Consider the following 21,911-nt stretch of genomic DNA (forward strand, 5'->3'; position numbering starts at 1 on the left):
AAGAAAACCTCATCCTATTTTCTCTGAAAGTCACCCGAAGGCTGTATTTATCCAGCAGAATCTTGCTAAACACCCACCTCAGGGGAGATGCTGTGCCCTGAAGCCCAGCTCGGGCCCTCGGGGAATCTGCAGTCTAATGAGAACCTTACAACAAGTACATAAATAACTAATTAAAGGTAGAAAGTGAAGTGTCATGAATCATTATCATCATCATTATTAGAAGTCGCTTTTATGGGATTCCCTATAGTTGGTATGCCACCCTTTTTTCCAAAAAGAATTTGGGGCGATTTGTGACATAAAAGAAGATATACGCTGAGCAGTAAACAAAACTAGAGCTAGAAACTTGGATTAGAGCGAAAAGAAATGGCAAGGCTAATATAATTGTTGGGTGAGGCATCAGATTCAGCTTCGGCTCTGAGCTTCCTGGAAGTCAGGGCAAAATGGGAAACTCGTTCTTATAATTTATTGTTTCTTCAATGCGGATGCTCTCTTAAGCCATATACAGAAACCTACGCAAGGCCTACTTCACTAATCTTGTACTTTCTATTCAATCATCAAATGCAAAAGGCATGCATGTCTGTGGAATTTTGAGACGCTCAGGTGCGCCACTAATCATTATCAACATTTAAGACTATGATTTGGAGTATGAATTACTATTTTGCTGCAGTTTCTCGTTTCTGCTGGGACCATTTCCCAACTAGCAGCTATGCAGGATGCAGGCTGTTTCCCTCCGAAGGTTCATAAGGAAAAATATGTATACTTTAAAACACGGAGCAATTTTTGTATCATGATGCTAGACCCGCTAATTTTATTTTCAATGAGATTTCACTATTCCAGAGGGCTTTGATGTGTCACAGGACTCTCTTGGCTTAATTGCTGCTGTTCTCAAGTCATGCCCACTTAGACAGGTAGGTGGGAGTGAGTAGAATTAGCCAACTGTACAGAAAAATCAAAGACACTTGCAAGGGTACCTAGTTCTGAGAATTGCCATGAATTTTGCATGCCACTGACTAAGAAAGGAAGGAAGGAAGTGACATCTTGAAGGCCCCCGGTTTGGGCGGGCTGCGGTGAAGCCGACCAGCTGTTATTCTTTTTCTGGCTGGTTTCTGGCCCGTTGTGATGTCTTTTATTAACCTAGGAGAACTTGAACTTTAAAACCCGTTTTTAAAAGATTCTGTTTTGCCCTCTTTTCTAAATCCGATGCATGAAAGTCTCGTGAGTTTGATTAATGAGAATGAATTTTTTTTTTTAAATAAGAAACAAAAATACAAGACAAGTAACAAAGAAGGGGAAGAGGTGCTGCGCCAAGAGAGATCAATAAAGAATCGCCAAGAGGAGGAGGAGGGAGACAAAGGCAGTCAGAAGGCCATGGTTCTGGTCACTTCTCTGTTCGGGCCTGTCCTTCCCCCTGACAGGGAGTGCCCAGGCTTCGACCCTCTAGAGAGAGAGCCCTGCTCAGGGACAAGGCTGGACAGAGAGTCTGGTCACACGTGCCGGCCAATACCACACACATCTGTTTGATTTGGCACTGCTCACCGACCAGCTGCTGGCACAGAATCAGAAAGGGCAGGTGGGGGTCTTGGGGAAGGGGCAGGAAGGGGAGCAGGGATTATGCACAGTTGTTCCCAAAAGGAGAAAGGGGTGGGGGGGGCTCGGGAGGAATGAGTAGAGGGGCCCGGGGGCAGGCAGGGGCAGGAAGCCCACAGCTGTGGTGGTGGGCACTGCTGCTAATCGCCCTCTGCAGCAGGTGAAGTTCCTGAGTCAGAGTCCGCAGTTACTGGTGATGTGGCTTCAGTAGAAATTCAGGCACTAGGCCAGGTTTGGGCAAAGTGTCAGGAATGCTTTATCACTCTCCCCTTTGACCCATCTACTATCTCACTAACGGGGAGCCTTCCCAGACTTCCAAACAAGCTGCCATGTTGTCCCTCTTTTGCCTACAAGGTTAAATGTTTTGTTTCCTACCTCAAGCGTTTTGTTTTGCTTTTTCTTTCTAAGCTCACAAAGACTTACTTTCTCTAAGCTGTTAAGATCCTCCCAACTATCTAGAGAGAAAGCTGGAAAGAATAAGCCTTCCCACTTAACGGAGGCCCTAGAAGTGTAAGCAATATTCCTGAAGTCACCTGGCTCAGCCAATGGAAGAACAATTTAGGCAAATGCTGACTCCTCCACCTCAGCACCATTTGCTCTGCCAAAATTTGCTCTGGTCCAAAGTATCAACCATGTGCCAAGAGGTTGAGTTGGTGAGTGGTGCATGGACTCACCGGGGGGGAGCTGTATTATTATGTAACCTCAGTGTGAAATCTTCCACAAGCATAAATTCTTTGTTCACCATTTATTCAACACTATGTGCCAGAAACCATGCTGACTCCCAAGTAACTCACCATCTGGGCGATCCCTTTCTGGGTCTCTAACCAATGTCCATTATCTGAAGGGAATCCATTCCGGTAACTTCCGCAGGTTTGATCATCTCACACATTCATCACCTTTGTTTCTGAAAAAAAAAAAAAAAATTCTTTCCTACAGTTTGCATCACATGTGACACAAGAAGCAGGACATCACATTGCAGCTGAGATTGTTGACTGGGTCTGTTCACTGGAACAGTACGATCTGTTTACTTTTAGGACGCTCTCAGCACTCGGAGGTCAAAATAGCTTGAGATAGAATTACCAATATTCAATCTAAATGATGTAAAAGAAAGACCACTTCATATGGTTTGCCCTAATAATATAGGTTCTGGCTCTGAAGGGTGTCCAAGGTTCAGATACTCCCTTTGCCACTTATTAGCAGGGTGAAATGAAATCACCCATGCAACGGCACGGATTTGGGCTACTAGCACCCAAGAGTGAAGAGGGAGGCTCGTCCCCCATAGATGGGACATCCATAATGACAGCAGCCCACCTGAATCTCCCATGGTTTTCCTTTATATAATACCCTAATTTTCCACTTTGTGCCACTGCCATTTAACACAAAAACACTAGGGTTAGGAGGTACAATTAAACGCTTCAAGTTGGGAAAGGAGCTTCAAAGCATAAACTATCTACAGATAGGAAAGACTGGTGAAGTTAAGTCCAAGTCCCCAGTGACCTATCACCAGTCAGGTTTCCCTTTCAAGCTAGCCTCACATTAAATCCCTGGAGATCCTTTAGATCCTTCCAAAACTGGACCTTCTTGATCCTCCAAAGGGAAGGTGATCTTCCCCTGGTTTTCTCTAGCACGATTTCTTCCCTCTCTCCCTCTGGATCTTATCCCTTATCTCACCAGTTTTGGGATATTTTGTTGTAGCCCTCCCCCAACAGCTCACTCACCTGGGCCTCCATCCCCACAGTGGCTGCACAGGTCCCCTCACCCAGCCTTCATGCCTTCCACAGCGCACAGCTCACACCAGCCTCTACTCTGCCAGTGAGTCACATAAGGTCACAAGTAATATATTAATTAAATGCATATTTGCATTTTCAAATTAGCTTCCATAGACTGTATGATAGTTTTGAAGCATTGTAGACACCATATTGATATAAAACACAGATGTCCATAGTTACGTCCCACGTAGGGCCCTTTCTTGGGGACCCAGCTGCCACAACCAGGACTGACTGGTATTTAGCTCTGCTTCAGGCTGGAGGCCATTTCTGTGACCCTCCTGAGGTCTGTCCTCTCTGACCTCACACCCTAGGTCCCCTGATTCATCCCTGATGTTGAATCCCTGATTCCACAAACACCAGTGTCCTCATTCCCACAGAGCTGTCAAGCCTCCCCAGGAACTACCATCAGCCACCAGCAGCCACACATCCTGTCTGATTTGACAGCATAGTGGAAACAGATTCCAGATTTGAATTCTAACTCCACCGCTTCTTACCCGAGCAGCTATTTGATCTCTCTGGGCCTCAATCTCCTCATCTGCAAAATAGGAATAAAAATACCCTGGCAGAGATGACCGTGAGACAACTTGTGACAATGCACAGGGCTAATCACAATGTCTCGCCCAGGGAACAGTAGCTGTTTTTCTTCAGATGACCATCTATCACAGCTGGCACGACGCTGACTGCCACCTGGCCTGTCACCTCCTGCAGGTCTTGGTATGCTGCTGGCGCTGCCCACACCCACACCTACCTAACAGCCTCGTCTGGTCTCTGAGTTCCAATTCTTCCTGCTTCTCTGAGTGAGTCCCGCTGTGTCTGTTCTGACTCCTGGCCGGTGGTGTGCTGGTCCTTGGCAGCTCTTCCACATGCCACACTCCGTGACCGTCATGTTGGTAACTTGAACTTGGCCGTAGGGGGACTTTTTACATCAGAGAAATCAGCAAACCCTCCAATGGTGCCCTTTCCCCCTAAAGAGTCTCTTGTGAAACATTTGCACCCACACTAGCATGGACGCTTCATCCTTTCAGTACCTTCTTGAAGCCTGATTGTCTGATCTGAACAATCACGTTGTAGTCTTTTTAAGGGCAGACCTCAGAGGTTTTCTTGCATACACAGACTGGCCTCACCTTTCAGCGAGAATGCTGCTAAATCCATGCCAAAGTCTACAGAGCGACTCTGGGCTTAGGCATGGAAACATGACACCAGGAAACAAAAAAGTCTAACAAATATACATTAACCTCAGGATTGACCCCACCACTAATGAGTTCTGCTCAGCACGGCCAAAGCGTTTTCTTCCTGCTGGGCTCCCTCCTGGTGAGGCAGGCTCCAGGGGCTGAGGCCTTCACCTGAGCTCTCTGATGGAAACCTTCCAGGCCCTAAATGACCATGCCCTTCACGCCACTCCCTGAATGCTTCTGGCTTGGAAACCCTGCTGTCCTGTCACAAAGACGGTGCAGCAGAAGCTGAATCCTTTACAGCTAAAAAAAGAAGCCCTGCCTTTCCTTCTTGTTTTGAAGGCTCTAAACCACACATGTTTGGTAAGGTGTGGGAATTTTGAGGGCTCAGATCCAGTTCCAGTGTCTGTTCCTCAGGCCTGAGCAAGTGTTAAGTTCAGATTTGCTGCACCTAGGACCACTTTGGGAGATTGTAATGGTTACTTAGTGCCAGGCCACACCTACCTACCTATATATGCCCTTGAAGCAAATGGTGGGTATTTGTCATTTCTAATGGCTGAATAATATTCCATTGTGTGTGTGTGTGTGTGTATATATATATATGTAAGAAAGAAAAACTTATTAAGAAAATAAACATGCGGGTGAACATGCTGTACAATGGGGTAGAAGAGGGAAAATTTTTTTTTAGAAGGAAATGTTTTCTCATGGATTTCAGAAAACAAATCATCATCTGCTGTAGCAGAACCCTCTCCATCTAGGTGACTATCATGAGTCTCCTTTTAGCAGTATTTTGTTCCTGCCTGTACTTGAAAGGATTCCCACAGCCCACGTGGGGATATACCCCATCCATCTGTCCATTAAACCTTACATCCTCTTTTCTCCTCACAGGATTTATAAATTCTACCCATTTTCCTCTCTTCACAGTTCCAGACCTACCAAACACAAAACAGTTCTGACTAGCCCACTTCCTCTATATACCTACCCCTTGACTTGCTGCCTCTTAAATAGATTGAGAGACCATGCTTTCACACTGACGTCTTTAATGATGATCTTCATAGGAATATCAACAGAGAGTGACAAATGTGAGGGAGGAACAAAAGTCCCAGAATTTTCTCCTACATTCTTCTTACCCAGGTCTCTAGTGTACACTGAAATGTGAAATATAAGCCCATCATTCTACTAACCCATCTTTGTCTCTTTCCTTGTCTCCCCTGTTGTCTCCAGGGCAAGGCCTCCTGTTTCATCTATTTATGACTAGTGTGCTTCTAGGAATGGCAGCCATCATGATCTTACTGAGGTACTTCCCAGCTTACAAGTCACTTTCTATCCACTATTTTGGTGAACCTCAGAACCTCCTTGCGACCTAGGTGTTGGTGTGACTGCCTCCATTTTAATGGATCATTGAAACAGTAGAGACGGAGTGTCTGATGGATGCCTGGTCCAGCCCTCTGCCTCTATCTCCCCTCATCTAGTTGCCACACAAAGAAATACCATGATTAGGCACTGATTAAATGTGACCCTTCAAAAGAATCTGATTCAAGAGATTTTTTTTTTCAAGGAAAGTATTCCCAAATTATGTTTTAACTCTATGTAATGAGGAAAGTCCACACATGTTTTGTTTTCCACTCCACTGGCAACAGCTTCTTGGCTAATGACCAGATCCCTCCTTTTGTTTTGACATAGTAGATCAGGGTGCTGCAGACTGGACATCCAGGTGACCTCTTACTGTACTTCCAAAATCGAGGTTTGAGCCAGATCTGGATCAAGATGAAAAATTGCCATTTTTCCCTGCTGTCTTTTTATTTCTTGCTTTATCGTTCCACACTTTCTTCCATATCTTCCTCCCAGATGATCTAATGCACACGTGCTCCAAGCCACAGAAGGTAAGACTTTCTTAATTTCTTTTCCTACTCTCCAGTCTAAATTAACTCAGAAGCATTTAGTTCTTCAGATACAAACTATCTACTCTTTACTCCATGTTGGAATAACCCAGAACTTATTTGAGACAATTTATCATTTTAAACTTTTCACTAATTCTCACTGGCCTTTGTAAGGACCTGGCTTTTCCGCTCCACATAAATTGGCTATCTCCAGTGCCTTCATCATGTTGACATTAGATTATAACATGGAGAGGAGCAGGGAGCTGCTCAGGGCCAAGCTTAAGGGGTCATCTTATTAATCAATTGGAAAGAAGATTAACTTATTCATTCAACACCTACTTATTAATCACTTAACCTGAACTCCTATAGTACTTGAGGTCCAATAGCGTATACTTGTTATGAGTATATTATCCACGCCTCCCAATTAGACTGTGAGGCCATTCGGAAGAATCTGGTCTTGGGTTGCCACTACCTGTCTTATGACATTGGGAAACTCTCTTCACTTCTTGGGGCCTCAGTTTCCCCATTGTGGGAGGTGGGTAAACAGCATTCTAAATCCACTGACTCACTTTCTTCCCACACCACTCGGCAAATATGAGTGGAGTGCAAAACATAAGAGTTACCAGCAGAGCTCAAAGAAGGAAGGATCGAGTGCTATTTAAGAGAAATCAGTTCATTGTTGAGGCTGGGAAATGGTAACATAGAAGTTGGCTATACAGCTTTGTCTACTTTTTGTACACACTTGAAAATACCCTTACAATAAAAGAACAGAAATGTTAGAAGGCAACCTAGCAGGCTGCACACAGCAGGTAGCCACTGCGCAGAGTTGAAGCATGGGTAGGATTTCAATGAACTGACACTGGGTCAGGGGCCATTCCAGGCAGGGCACATCTCGAGCCAAGGCATAGCGACTGGAAAATACAAGGTGTTCACAGAGAACTGAGAGTAGTCATGTGTGGCCACAGCCGAGGGTGCACGAAGGGAGTGGTGGGAGATGGGATGGAAAGGTATCGTGGGGTCAGAGCCGGAAGGGCCTAGAGAGGCACAGTGAGGAGCCTGTGCTGGATTCAGTTCCGAGGGGAAGTGAGCTCACTGGTTAAGGCCCAGCTGGCCCTACCCCTCCTCAGTGGCTCTGGGTGCAGGCCCAGGAGAGGGCATGTGGCAGAAACTGGCAGAGGCGCATGCTGGCAAGAACCACCCGGCTCGTTTCTTCACCAGGAAACAAGGTTTCCTGTAACTCAGACCATGAATCAGCATTTCCTCTGTCAATAATACACAGCAAGAAATGCAACAGCGCAGGGCTTGGGGGGAATGGAAGAAAGGAAGGAATATTCCATGACACGCTGGGCTCTGCTCTCCTTTCCCCTCACGAAACACTCCTGATAAGTTCCCAAATAACACTCGGGTTTCATGAGATAAGTCTCTCAGACGGCCTCGCAGTATCGTGTGAAGATTAAGGCCCACAGGATACCCAGCTCTCTGGTCATATTTTGTGTTTCTGACACCACTGGGACAAGCAGGGGCACTCTCTGAACCCCTTGCTTTCACCACTAAACATTGCTAAGGCAGTGCTTCATCCCTGCAGAGGCCTGAGTGTGTGTGTGTGTGATTTGCCTTTTAGTTCTTACACATCCCTGTCCGACATTTTATTTGATTCCCTTAATAATCCTGTGAGGGACACAGGGAATATTATACCTATTTCACAAGTACAGATACCACAGCGGGGACATGAGATGTCTCTTCCCATCAGATCTGTTTTGAAGAAGCCAGAACTGACCCCAACCCTTCAAACTCCAGTCCAGGCTTGTTTTCAAGGTCGTAGACGTAACACAAATAAAGCTTATAATACTATATATTACATAGATAAATAGATATACATACATACAGCGTATTTATTGAAAAGATAAGTATGCTCTCAATTCAATGTATCAATTACTATAGTATCTTTTAAAATAAGTTATAATATTTAATGTAAATAATACAGCATATTTATTTAAAATATACTTAATACTAATTTAATCTTAATAATTCACTTATCTAAAATATTAATAATAGGGACACCTGGGTGGCTCCATGGTTGAGCGTCTGCCTTGGGCTCAAGGTGTGATCCCTGGGTCCTGGGATTGAGTCCCACATCGGGCTCCCTGCACGGACCCTGCTTCTCCCTCTGTGTGTGTCTCTGCCTCTCTCTCTGTCTCTCATGAATAAACAAATAAAATCTTTAAAAAAATAAAGATAAACTAAAGTATTAAACATATATAGCATATATATATGTTCTACCTAACATCTGAAAGAATGTTATTCACCCCCTCATTCCATTCATTCATTTATCAAATATTTATTGTTACTGTCTGCTCTCTGCCAGGCTCTGTTCTAGACACATTCTATAGTGAACCAAACAGTCAAAAAGCCCTGCTTTCATAAAGTTTACATTCAGTTGTGGAACTCAGAAAAGGGATGAGATTAAAGTAAAATACAGAGTGTTGGAGAATCATATATGCTTTGAAGACTAAAGGAAAACAAGAAGAGGGTGAGAAGTGTTGGAAGTAGGGGTAACATAATTTTATGTAAGATGTTCTGTGATAGTCTCCCTGAAAATGTGATGTTTACATGAAGACCTGAAGAGGTGAGCAGGCCAGCCATGTGGATGGATCTATGGGGTGGGGAAGCCTGCAAAAAAAAAAAAAAAAAGGAGTAAATGCCAAGGCCCTGAGGTGCTGACTCCTTGCCACGTGCAGGGAGTAGTGAGGAGCCAGGTGTGGCTGGACCTGAGGGAGAGAGTGGGGAAGGGCAAGAAGTAGGGGCTGGAGGCTGGGGAGAGTCATGCAGGCCATTATTCACACTTGGAACTGACATAGAGAAATTGCTATCATTTACTCAAAATGCAAACCAAACTGACCAACCAACCAAATGAACAAACAATTAAAATAAAACAAGCCAAGGATGAAAATGTGAAATAAAACAAAACAACAGCAACAGAAGCCTTATAGAGGGTTAATGCTGGTGAGGAAGACAAGGAAAGAAAAAGCAAGAGACACATAGAAAGAAAGAGAAAGGGAAGAAGCGACCATATACTGTGTGTTTGTGTTTTACTTATTTCCTCTCTCTCTCTCTCTCTCTCATCTGAAATCTAGATCCAAGATCCAAACTCTGAAGCCAACTGTCATGGCCACTTCCCAAGGGAGCCAGGCAGTGGCAAAGTCAGGCAGAGGAGCAAAATTACCAAAAGCTTGGGCCTGGGCCTCAGACCTCAGCTAGATTCCTATTGAGCCAGACAGCTAGCACTCAACAGGTCTCCTCTTGCTCAGGCTACAGGCTGAAAGCAGAACCAAATTCTTCTACGCCTCTCCTCCCCAGGCCTCCCAGGGACAGAGTGGCCTTCTAAGCAGAGCTCCCTCCCAAGCAGCAGGGACAGACCATCCAAGCTATCAATCCCAGCTCTACAAAAGCTCCCTTTCTAACTCAAGAGTCCATCACACACTTGCTTTTGACCCTGGCTCATCCTTGAAGATGGAGTATACACATGGCTGTAGACAGGGGTGTGAAGGAGGGGAGAGAATGGCCTTGCCCACACTCTACAAGCCAATGTTCTCTTGCTTTTTGTTCTTTCTCTTTATTAGTCCTATGGGCTTAGTGGGCAAGCTCATAAGCAGCTCATGCCCGTAAATGCTCCACTACCACCTTCCCACTGCTTTGGAGAGTTTTAGAAAATTTCTTGGTGTGACTTCCCCAAACTTTATCACTCGGACCACTGATAGTTCAGTCCCACAAAGCCCCTTATAAATGTGTCCTTGACTTCCCTTCAGAAGCCACTGAGGCAGATCAGAATAGGACTATACTCCAAGTCAAACATGGACACTAGGTGAAGTCCCTCACCATTCTTATCAAGAAAGTGAACAAACAAGAGTGATGCTATCACTCAGAGACATGCGAACAACCTCGGTCAACCAAGGCATATCATGATCAGGGTGGGGGGAAGATAGCTAAAAGAACTCTCTGAATTGTTTCCCTCATTCATGCCTTTCTGCATCACCTATCTCCTTCCAATACCATCGGCATCCTAGTTTGAGTCTCTTCTGAGCTTTTTCTTTAAATCAAACTTTTTAGAGGTACTAGGAGTTGTAAGAAATAATACAGAGAAAAAAAATAATACAGAGAGCCTGGGTATCCTTTGCCCAACGTTAACATCTTGCAAACCCATAGTACAATATCGTAACTAATATATTGGTATTCCTACAATCAAGACAGAGAATTTTTCCATTACCCCAAGGTTCTCTGATGTTTTGCTTTACGGCCAAACCCACTTGACTCCCTCTCCCATCGCCTCCTTAATCTCTGGTTAGCCATTTCTAAAATCTTATCAATTCAAGAATGTAGTATAAATGGAATCCTACCACATGTAACCTGTTAAGATTGGTTTTTTTCCTATCAGGATAATCCTCTGAGGAGATTCACTCAGGTTGTGTAGGTATCAAGTTAGTTCCCTTTTATTACTGAGTAATGATTCCGTGCATCACAGCTTATTCACCCACCAAAAGACATTTGAGTTGTTTCAAGCTTGGAGCTGTCATGAGCAAGTCTGCTGTAAATACCTGTGTACAGGATTTTGTGTGAACGTGAATCTTCATTTCTCTGGAATAAATGCTCAGGAGTGCAGTTGCTGCAAGTATGGTGTTACTTGTTAACTTTTTTTTTTTTTTAAGATACTGCCAAATTGTTTTCCAGAGAGACTATATATCACTTTACATTTCCACCAGCAATAATGTACCAGTGAACCAGTTTCTCTGCATACTTGCTAGATCTTGTTGTTGCTATTATCTTTCCTTATCCTAGCCGTTCTAATAGGTGTAGTGATATCTTATATGCTTTTAATTTTCAATTCCCTAAGCACTAATGCTACTGAATATCTTTCTATGCATTTATATGCCATTTGTACCTACAGTTTGGTAGAATGTCACCTCATGTATCTTGCTGATTTCAAATTAGATGTTTTTAACCTTTGATAGAGAGAGAGAGAGAGAGAGACTATCTATCTATATATAGATCTTAATTTTTTGGCAGATATTTTTCATTATCTGACAAATATTTTCTTTCCAGTGAGTAGTTTGCCTTTTAATCTTTCTGTAGAACTTTTTTTTTATGGAGCGATTTTTTAAAAATGTGATGAAGTCTTATCAATTTTTTTCTTTTATAGATTATTGCTTTTGGTGTCAAGTCTAAGAACTCTGCTTAGTTCTAGATATAGTTCTAGATACTAGTTCTAGATCTAGGAGATTTCCTATTTTTTTCCTAAAGGTTTTTATAGTTTCATGTTCTACATTTAAATCCATGGTCTATTTTGTGTTAATTTCCTTATAAGGTGTGAGACTTAGGTTGAGGTTTGTTCTTTTGTTTGTTTTTTTATTTCTTTTTCTGTTTTTGCCTTTGGATGTCCAGTTGCTCAAGTACCATTTGTTGAAAAAGTCTATCTTTTTCCCCATTGAATTGTTTTTGTACTTTTGTCAAGAAACAGATGGTCATATTTGTGTGAGTCTATTTCTGGGCTCTCTCTTCTGTTCTATTGATCTGTGTGTCCATCTCTCTGCAAATACCACACAGTCTTGCTTACTATAGCTGTATCATGTCTTGAAATGGGGTGGTGAGATTCTTCTGACTTGATACTTCTTTTTTCAAAATTGTTTTAGTTATTCAAGTTTCTTTACCTTCCCATATAAATTTTAGAATAATTTTATGGATACATACCAAAAATCTTACTGTAATTTTGAGAAGGATTGTGATAAATCTGTACATCAGTTTGGAGGAAATTGACAGCCTTACTAGTATGGTAGACAGACTAATAGCCCCTCAAAGATTCCTACATCTCAATCCCTGGAAACTATAAATATGTTATTTTATATGAAAAAAATGGCTTTGCAAATGTGATTAAAGACCTGGAGGTGGGAAGGTTCTTGTGAATTATCCAGATGGGCTCCATGTAATCACAAGGAGGTAGAAGGATCAGAGTCAGGGGAAGAGACATGTGATGATGCAAGCAGAGAACAGAAAGGAATTGGAAGGTATATGCTGCTGGCTTTGAAGATAGAGGAAGGGGCCATAAACCAAGGAATGCTGGTGTCTTTTAGAAGCTGACAAGGCAAGGAAGTGAATTCTCCCCCCAGGGTTTTCTGGAAGGAACCAGCCCTGACAATACTTTGATGTTAGCCTCGTAAGACCCAGTCTTAGACTTCTGAAACCCAAAACCATAAGAAAATAAATTTGGGTTGTTTTAAGCCACTAAGTTTGTGGTAATTTTTTATAGAAGAAATAGAAAACTAGTGCAACTACTTTGAGGCTTCTAATTAATGAACAGAAGTAGGATGTCTCTTCATTTATGTAGATATTCTTTGATTCTTTCTTCAGCATCTTATACTTTTCAGAGTATAAGTCCTGTACATGTTTTGTTATATTTACATCTAAATATTTTATTTTTTGAATGATGGTAAGTGATATTAGATTTCAAATTTCAATGTCCATGTGTTCATTGTTAGTATAGAAAAATACAATTGATTTTTGTATGTTTGCTTTATATCTTACAACCTTAATGAACTCACTTATTAGTCTAAGAGGGGTAGTTTGTTTTGTTTTCAAGTCCTTGTAATTTTCTATGTAGCTAATCATGTCATCTATAAATACATTTTTTTCTTTCTCAACTTTTTTTCCTTTCATTTCCTTTTCCCGATGTATTGCATTTTCTAGAACTTCCAACAATACAAATAAAAGAGATGAGAGTGAATATTCTCGCCTCATTCTTGATCTAAGGGACAAAGGCTTCAGCCTTTCACCATTAAGTATAAGAGTAGTTGTAGGATTTTGTAAATCCTCTTTATCAAGGTGATATTTTCCTCTAATCATAGATTTCTGAAAGTTTTATCATAAATGAGTATTGAATTTTGTCATATGCTCTTTCTACATTGACTGAGATGATCACTTGTTCTTTCTTCTTTAGACAGTGAATATGATAGATTAACAGCAACCAACTCTGTAGTATTGGAACCAGTCTGGCATCTCTGGAATAAACCTTACTTGGTCAAGGCATGTAATTTTTTCATAATTGTTGAATTCTACTTAATATTTCATGTTTTTTAATAAATATTTTCCCTCTATATTCGTGAGAGCCATTAGTCTGTAGTTGTTGTGATTTGCACTGTTTGTGTGGTTTTAGTATCAGGTAATTCTACCTTCATAAAATGAGCTGGGGATTATGCTTTTCTCTTCTATTTTCTAGGAGATGTGTAGGATTAGTGTTAACTCTCCTTTAAATGTTTGGAAGAACTCTTCAGTGAAACCGTCTAACACTAGATATTCCTTTTTGAGAGTTTTAAAAATTATGAATGCAATTTCTTTAGTAATTATAGGGTTATTCAAGTTATCTGTATCTACTGTTTAAGTTGTGGTAGTTGTTGAAGAATTGGTCCATTTCACAAAGTCAAATTTTTGTGTGTAGAGTTGTTTTATATGCCTGGTGTTTAAAGTTTTCTCTAATCCACCTTTTCCATCTTCTACCCCTCCTTTTCACTGAGGCCAAGTAGATCTTTATGAATTGGGATCTCAGTGAATTGGATTCTTCTGGGATTCCCCACACACTCCGTGCTTTTTCATTGCCGCATCTTGCTATTTTCATTCTCTATACCCGGAATACCCTAAGGTTTTATTTTTAATTCCTTCTCATTCAAGAGCCACTAAAAACTGAAGTCTATCTTTTCTATTTCCCTTTGAACTTTCCTGGCCTCTATTATCTGTGGCAGTTTTGTGGTGTGAACTAGGGACTGCCTTGTATAGATATTATTTGTGAACATTACCCCTATAAGCTATAAAGTCTTTAAGGGATGGAACCCTGTACAATTCTTCTTGGTTTCCTCCATAGGCCCTGGCATGGGGAATGGCACAAAATACATGCATAAAGATCATCTAAGAAATTAACTCTTGTGGGTCCTCACATGAGAGTATACCCAAGAAGTCTCTTACTTTCAGGTTTTTAGAGAGCTATTTCGTAGCTATTTTTCTGAGACATACACTTATTTATTTATACATTTAAATTTATTTTTTTAGGTAATATCTACACCCAGTCTGGGACTTGAACTAGCAACCTCTAGATCAAGGGTCAAATGCTCTACTGACTGAGCCAGTCAGGTGCCCTTCCCAGCTGCTTTTCTGAAACAGGGATTGACCTAACATTTGAGAGAGCTAGTCTCTTGAGTATTTAAAGGGAGTCTCTTGAGTATTTAGAAGGAAAGAGTCACTCTCAACACCAATTCAGATCTCAAGGGAAAGACACACTGTGTTTTTCAGAGTCCTGAAGACTGTCTCACAAAACTACAGGTTCATTATGAAGAGAAGGGGCATAGCCAGGGATCTGGAAATCTACCAATTTACAAAAAGAACACCTTCTCTTGCCATCCAAATTAGTAGTTCAAATTCTCCTTAGCAGCACCACACAAAATGGAGATGTATTAAGGAAGTGAGATGGAAAAGTGATCTCCATCTATTCCCAGCTCAGCGGGCATCTGTATCCAACAGTATTATTGAGAATGACTTTGCATCAGGAGGCCCAGGCTGGGAATGAATATTCTCCAGGGAATCCTCCCACCATCCCAAAATAGGAGCAGGTAAAGTGGCTGGGAAAGGAGGCAGAGGTAGGGATGAGACAAACTAGAGAGAAGGGGAAACATCCTCCAGTCTTCTTTCTGTCAAGATCCAACTCTTGGTGATCCCATGGTCCCTCTCCTAGTTTGAGCCTCCTATCACATCTGCTGTTGTATCCTCTCATAGGATCCCTTAGTCTGTTTCCCTGCATCTGTCTGTCCTAAATACAGCAACAAAGTGACCTCCCTAAAACTTAGCTTTGATTGTACCATTTATATTTTCCAAGAAACCTTCACACAATCCCTAATGTACATAAATAATGTGACATGCCTTCATCAGGCATTCAAGGCCCTCTGCATGTTAAAATTCCCTCTGCCAGCTGACAATAAGCAGGCAAAAGCAGAACAGAAAGAATATAAAGTCTAGCATTAGATCTGAGTTCAAATCTAGCTGTTTTATAATAGCTTCATGAGTGGGGTAACTTATTTAACTTTGATGAGCCTCAGTTTCTTACCAAAAAATTGTTTAAAAAATGATAATAACTCCAAAGTTTGCAGTGAGAAATAGATGAAGCAATGAGTGTGAAATACATAGCACATAATTGGCACTGGATAAATGGTAGCTATTTTGAGTATGCTGAAGGACATTTAGTAACTTCCCAATTCCTATAACTTAAGACCCCTGAGCCTTCTCTCAGACAGAATGGCCCTGATAAGGTCATCAAATGTCCTTGCACAAGGAGTAAGGACTGTCCACAGATGACAGTTGGGGATGAGGGAGCAGCCACATAAGGTAAGCTGCCCATTATTAGAAAGAAACAATGACTTATTTCACTCAGCATAATACCCTCCAGGACAAACATTATATGGTCTCATTCATTTGGGGAATATAAAAAATAGTGAAAGGGAACAAAGGGGAAAGGAGAGAAAATAAGTGGGAAATATCAGAGAGGGAGACAGAACATGAGAGACTCCTAACTCTGGGAAACGAACAAGGGGTGGTGGAAAGGGAGGTGGGCAGGGGGTGGGGGTGACTGGGTGACGGGTACTGAGGGGGACACTTGATGGGATGAGCACAGGGTGTTATGCTATATGTTGGCAAATTGAACTCCAGTAGGAAAGAGAAAGAAAGAAAGAAGAAAGAAAGAAAGAAAGAAAGAAAGAAAGAAAGAAAGAAAGAAAGAAAGAAAGAAAGAAAGAAAGAAAGAAGGGAAGGAAGGAAGGAAGGAAGGAAGGAAGGAAGTGAAAGGAAGGAAAAAAGAAGACGAAAGTACACAAGAAAGTCAGCCTCCCTCCCTCCTTCCTCGCCCTGCCTTCCCCCATCCCTCCCCCTCCCCCCTCACTCCCTCCCTCCCTCCCTCCCTCCCTCCCTCCTCCTCCCTCCCTCCCTCCCTCCTCTTCCTCCCTCCTCCCTCCTCCCTCCCCTCCCTCCCGCCTCCCCTCCCCCCCCCCCCTACCTCCCTCCCTACCTCCCTAACCCTCCCTCCTGAAAAGAAGAACCAGAGCTCAGAGAGGGGCTGTGTATATAGCACAGGTGAGAGGGCAGGTCCAGAAATTCCTAATGGTCAGGCAGGGTCCAGCAGTTTCAGCACCTGGCTTTCTTCCTGGAGCCTCAGAACAAGCCTAGGCCTGCTTTTCCACAACTAAGGACAGCTCTCCCATCTCTTCATGCAGCTCTATTTTCTGCGCTTTTTTAAGAGACTTATTTGAATGCTATGTTGGGCGTGGAGGGGAGGCTGGCAGTGGGCAACAGGGCTGTAAATCTGAAGTCTGTTCACTATGGCTTGTATAGCTATCGTACCCATTATGTATGTGTGTTATTATAAGGGGCTCAAGGAAATAGTGTCAAGAGACTCACTTCATAAGTATGTTTATTATTATCTCCGCTGTTCAAGCCACACAAAATAAATGTCTGGCATTTCCAGAAATTGCTATCGATTCAGCAGCAGATTTTACAAGGCCAATCAATAACAGTTTCCTCTATACCCCCTCCCCCAGTGTGTATTTATTTGTGATCAGGCTTTCTGTTCCTCCTGTGCTTTCTAGTGCTTGTAATTGGTCCAGAATAAATGGATGATTTCATCTTTTTCCAGGAAAAAAAAAAAAAGAGGGGGTAAAAAAACTCTGCTATTAAAAATATCTCCCGCCCCTATCCAACAAAAAAAGCTGTGCATATATGTATATGTGTGTGAAAGAAAAGAGAGCCTGCATTCAAACCCACCTGCCAAAATAAGACCCTCAACACATAAACTACAATGTATGGCCTCTTTTCCTTGCACCTAAGCCATGTCGTATTAGGAGGTTAGGGACCCAGAAAGCCACACAGACCCTTCTAGTCATGGGTTCTTCTAACATGATGCCCTTATACCTTACCGTGTCACCAAGTGTATAGCAGAGTCTCAGAACAGGCTAGAACTTCAAAGTTCACCAGCCCAACCCCCTCTACTAAAAGATCAAAGCACAGAGGCTCAAAAAAGGAAAGTTGGTCGAAACTCAGGTCTCTTGCCTCAAAATGTGACCTTCTTTGGAGATAGAGTCTTTACAGAGGTCATCCAGTTGAAGCTGAGTCATGAAGGTGGTCCCTAACCAATATGATTGGTGTCCTCATCAAAAGGAGAAATTTGGACACGGATAGAGACACACATACAAGCAGAATGCCAGGTCAACATGAGGGCAGAGATCAGGACGATGCTTTTTCAAGCCAAGGAATGCCAAAGACTGCCAGTAAATCGCCAGAGGCTAGGAGAGAGCCATGGAACAGATTCTCCCTGACAGCCTCAGAAGGAACACTCTGATCTCAGACTTCTAGCCTTCAGAGCAGTGAGACAATAAGCTTCTGTTGTATAAGCCCTCCAGTCTGTGGTGCCTTGTTACAATGACCCTAGCAAACTAGCACACTCCTCTTCCTCAACAGCGACTGTTCAGGAGACCCAGGAGAGAAGGACCCAGAGGTGAAAGTCAGAAAAATATTAGAATTATACAAGAGACTCAGAAACCATCTTCGATAACTTTACTCCAAATAAATACAGCATCAGGAGAGGGTACAGATGTACATGGAGAATACACACACCCAAACTTCTACATAAAGCTACATAAAATCAGTTGTCTCTGCGGTAAAGTATAAGTCATGCTTCAGTTTGTTCTATGATAGGATAAAGAAAATATGTATCCTTCAAAGTAAAATATAAAACTAAAGAAAATATAAAACTAAGCCACTTGGGTGGCTCAGTGATTCAGCACCTGTCTTCGGCCCAGGGCTTGATCCTGGAGTCCTGGGATTGAGTCCCACATCGGGCTCCCTGCATGGAGCCTGCTTCTCCCTCTGCCTGTATCTCTGCCTCTGTGTGTGTGTGTGTGTGTGTCTCATGAATAAATAAACAAAAGCTTTAAAAATAATAAATAAATAAATAAATAAATAAATAAATAAATAAATAAATAAATAACAAACTAAAGAAAATCTATGGCACCTTGGTGAAAAAAAATAATGCTATGGGTTCATAAGGACTATTTCCCTTATCTCTTCCTAGAGACACAGGAGGACATTAGTCACAGGAGTCACCCAGTCACAGGAGGCTGGGTGACTATGTAATTCTGACCAGTGGACAGTAGTAAATGGAAGCAGCATAAGTGGAAGCACAGAGGCGTTTATGCGAACCTTCCAGGCTTTGTCTTCCCTCATCACAGAGGCCCCGGACAACACCTCTTAAAAGAAGGGAGGCACAAAGTTAAAGTAGACCAGATTTCTAAGCCGCTCTTTGAAAGAGAGCTGCCTTAATGTCCACAATAGCCAAACTGTGGAAGGAGCCTCGGTGTCCATCGAAAGATGAATGGATAAGGAAGCTGTGGTCTATGTATACAGTGGAATATTCCTCAGCCATTAGAAATGACAAATACCCACCATTTGCTTCGGCGTGGATGGAACTAGAGGGTATTATGCTGAGTGAAGTAAGTCAATCAGAGAAGGACAAACATTATATGGTCTCATTCATTTGGGGAATATAAAAAATAGTGAAAGGGAATAAAGGGGAAAGGAGAAAAAAATGAGTGGGCAATATCAGAAAGGGAGACAGCACATAAGAGACTCCTAACTCTGGGAAACGAACTAGGGGTGGTAGAAAGGGAGGTGGGTGGGGGGTGGGGGTGATTGGGTGACGGGTACTGAGTGGGGCACTTGATGGGATGAGCACTGGGTGTTATGCTATATGTTGGCAAATTGAACACCAATAAAAAATAAATTTATAAAAAAAATAAAGGGAGCTGCCTTGGAGAACCATCTGGCCTTCAATGAAGCTTTTTGCGAGAAAGAAAAAAGACTCTGATACCTTTGAGATTTGGGGGAATAATCTAACATGGCACTATGACCTAACTCAGATCATGATGGTCTTCATCTCTGCGATCTGTATTTGACTAGCATACTATTCACAAACAAAATGAAGAATAAGCTATTTGAAAAATATTAGCTTGGATTTTCTCATGTTTCTTGTTACTAATAAACAGCCATTGGTAGACAACCCACCCCAAATATGTCCATTGCGATTTCCTCTGACAACACAGACTCTGGGCCCCACAGTAAAGGAAACACCTCCTTGGCATTCCTGACTACTCCTCCAGTGGGAGCTTGGACCATTATGGGTAGAAAAGCATTTCCCAACTCACAAGGCAGCCATTCTTGGCACAACTCTGATTGTTAGAAATTTATTCCTTAAGATTATCTATAATCAGACTCTCTGTTACTTCTACCCACTGACCTCAGTTCTGAAACCCTCTAGAGTTCTGCAATAACTAAGAACAAGTCCATACTTCTCCCTAGCTGCTCTTCCCCCAGGCTGCTGTTTTAATCAAAGGAGATTTCTTTCCAGAAGCCATGTTAATCAAACTATCACTAATAAGTCAAATCCCAATAGAATGTAGGCCCAAGCATTGTCCCAATTATTTTGTTGTGTTAGGATTTTATGACATCAAAAAAATATTTGAAATAAATGGAATTCCACCTGGGGCCTAACATTCTTTCAGTTATAGAAAGATTTGCATCACAGCAATATTTGTTTTATTGGGATTTAACCTGTCCGTTGTTCTGCTGAGTGCCTGAGTAGGAATGTGGGAAATAGCTTTCTATCACCATAAGCTCAGAAAAAATGTCAGTGAAATGCAGGCAAATAGATTATGATTGCATCGACAGCTCTTTTCATAAGCTAATGGGCTGTCTAACCTATTCATGCCTGCTGTCCCCCATAGGGTCTTGTAAGCACACTGCCAAGGAGCTTGTTGGATTTGGCAAATTGATACACTGGGCTTGTTTGACTTCTCATTTCTATGAATGATCGTTAGGTATTTTAACAATATGTGAATGTACTTGGAACGCCTAATGGGGCATTAGTTAGGTAAATAAGCGACTCAGTTGAGAGCTGTAGTGTTAACATAGACAAAAATCTATTCTCCTTTTTCTTAATAATGGATTCCCTTCATGGTTTAAGTGGAAAGTTTTAAACGCGTACATACGCATGGTGTTGCTTAGTCCTATTTGATCATCAGGACTCTTACAGAAGAGGTAATACACAATTTTACTTGAAGATCTAAAAGAATCAAAGCAGCATGAGGGCTAAAAAACACTAAAAAACTAGAACCTTACTAGGAAAAAAAAATCTCTCTCTCTCTTTTTTACATTTTAAATTAGAATATCTAACATTGGCATGGCTGCGGAAAACACTTTTATACACTCCTTGTGGGAGCATAAATTTAGACTATCTTTCTGAAACACAATTTGGCAAACATAACAAAAGCCTTTAAAGTGTGCATACCCTTTGACCTAGACCCAGTGATTTCACTTCTAGGAATTTATTCTAAGGAAATAATACTGGGTGTGTGCAAAGATTTATTTACAAAGATGCTTATTGCAACATTATTTACAATAGCAGTAATTGAAAAACCCAAATAGCCAATAAAAGGAAATTGGCTTTTTAAGAAACATGATACATTCACTTACACAACGTTACATTGCATGGGCCTTAAAAATTGTGTTGTAGAAGAATTATTAAAATGAAAACGGAATCACAATATACTGTTAAGATGTTTTTAATACAAGTTTCAAAACCATATTTTTAGGATATCAGTTTTGCAAACACTTTTTAAACAAACATACCAAAAAAACATATGAAAGTGTAACAACGTTTATGTCTCCAAGTTGGGATTATGGATGGTTATTATTTCCTCTTTATCCGTCCTGAATTTTTCTAAATGTTTTATAGCGAACTCATAATATGTTTGATGTACAAAAATATTACAATGATATTGAATCTTATATGTAAAAGAGAGTCTAATTTTTCAAGATGCTGTTGTTACTAGGAAATCAGGCACATTTTTCCTAGTTTCCAGGCTTAACTCACAATGCCAAGTGAAACTTTCTTTGACATTTCTAACTATTACAGAGCCAAACAATCTTCAACTTTTAAAGCAAGTTTGAAAACCAATCGGCAATTCCACAATTAGCCAAGATATCCAGCTCAGATCTGAAATAAACAGATGTGGGGAATTTTTAAGCTAGAAATGGAACATTGTCATCACCCAAGAGCATTAGATGTGGAGTATCAGATGTAGAACCCCTGAGATCACACTCTAACTCTGACATTATCTGGTGACTCTGAGCAAGCCTCTTTGTCCCTCCATGGGACTCTTAGACAGGAACTATACATATAAATATTTAAATTTATTCATTTATAAATATTTAAATATATAAATATTTAAGAAACATGATACATTCACTTACACAGTGTTACATTGCACGGGCCTTAAAAATTGTGTTGTAGAAGAACTATTAAAATGAAAACGGAATCACAATATACTGTTAAGATGTTTTTAATACGAGCTTCTCACTCTCACTACAGT

The 21,911-nt window shown here is 41.5% G+C and overlaps 1 protein-coding gene and 1 long non-coding RNA gene across 6 annotated transcripts in view; both read right to left on the minus strand.

Annotated features, from left to right (window-relative positions):
* The window catches only part of LOC119867506, a 39,116-nt gene extending 34,269 nt beyond the window's left edge, over window positions 1-4,847 (minus strand). Inside the window, exons 1-3 of the long non-coding RNA XR_005383889.1 lie at window positions 4,105-4,847; window positions 3,306-3,393; window positions 2,382-2,491 (exon numbers count right to left, since the gene is read on the minus strand). This is a non-coding gene — a long non-coding RNA (uncharacterized LOC119867506). The remainder of the gene's footprint in view (window positions 1-2,381; window positions 2,492-3,305; window positions 3,394-4,104) is intronic.
* A 1,132-nt stretch (window positions 4,848-5,979) lies between these two features.
* The window catches only part of LOC119867505, a 33,052-nt gene continuing 17,120 nt past the window's right edge, over window positions 5,980-21,911 (minus strand). For 2 of the 5 annotated variants that reach the window (XR_005383887.1, XR_005383884.1), the window contains one exon: window positions 5,980-6,285. The gene's annotated coding sequence lies outside the window, so the exon portion shown is untranslated. Of the gene's footprint in view, window positions 6,286-21,026; window positions 21,536-21,911 lie in introns of those variants that run through there. The other 3 variants (XR_005383882.1, XR_005383883.1, XR_005383886.1) reach the window with 3 other exon arrangements.

The sequence above is a fragment of the Canis lupus genome, chromosome 34, assembly GCF_011100685.1.
Source record: "Canis lupus familiaris isolate Mischka breed German Shepherd chromosome 34, alternate assembly UU_Cfam_GSD_1.0, whole genome shotgun sequence".
Classification (NCBI taxonomy): domain Eukaryota; kingdom Metazoa; phylum Chordata; class Mammalia; order Carnivora; family Canidae; genus Canis; species Canis lupus.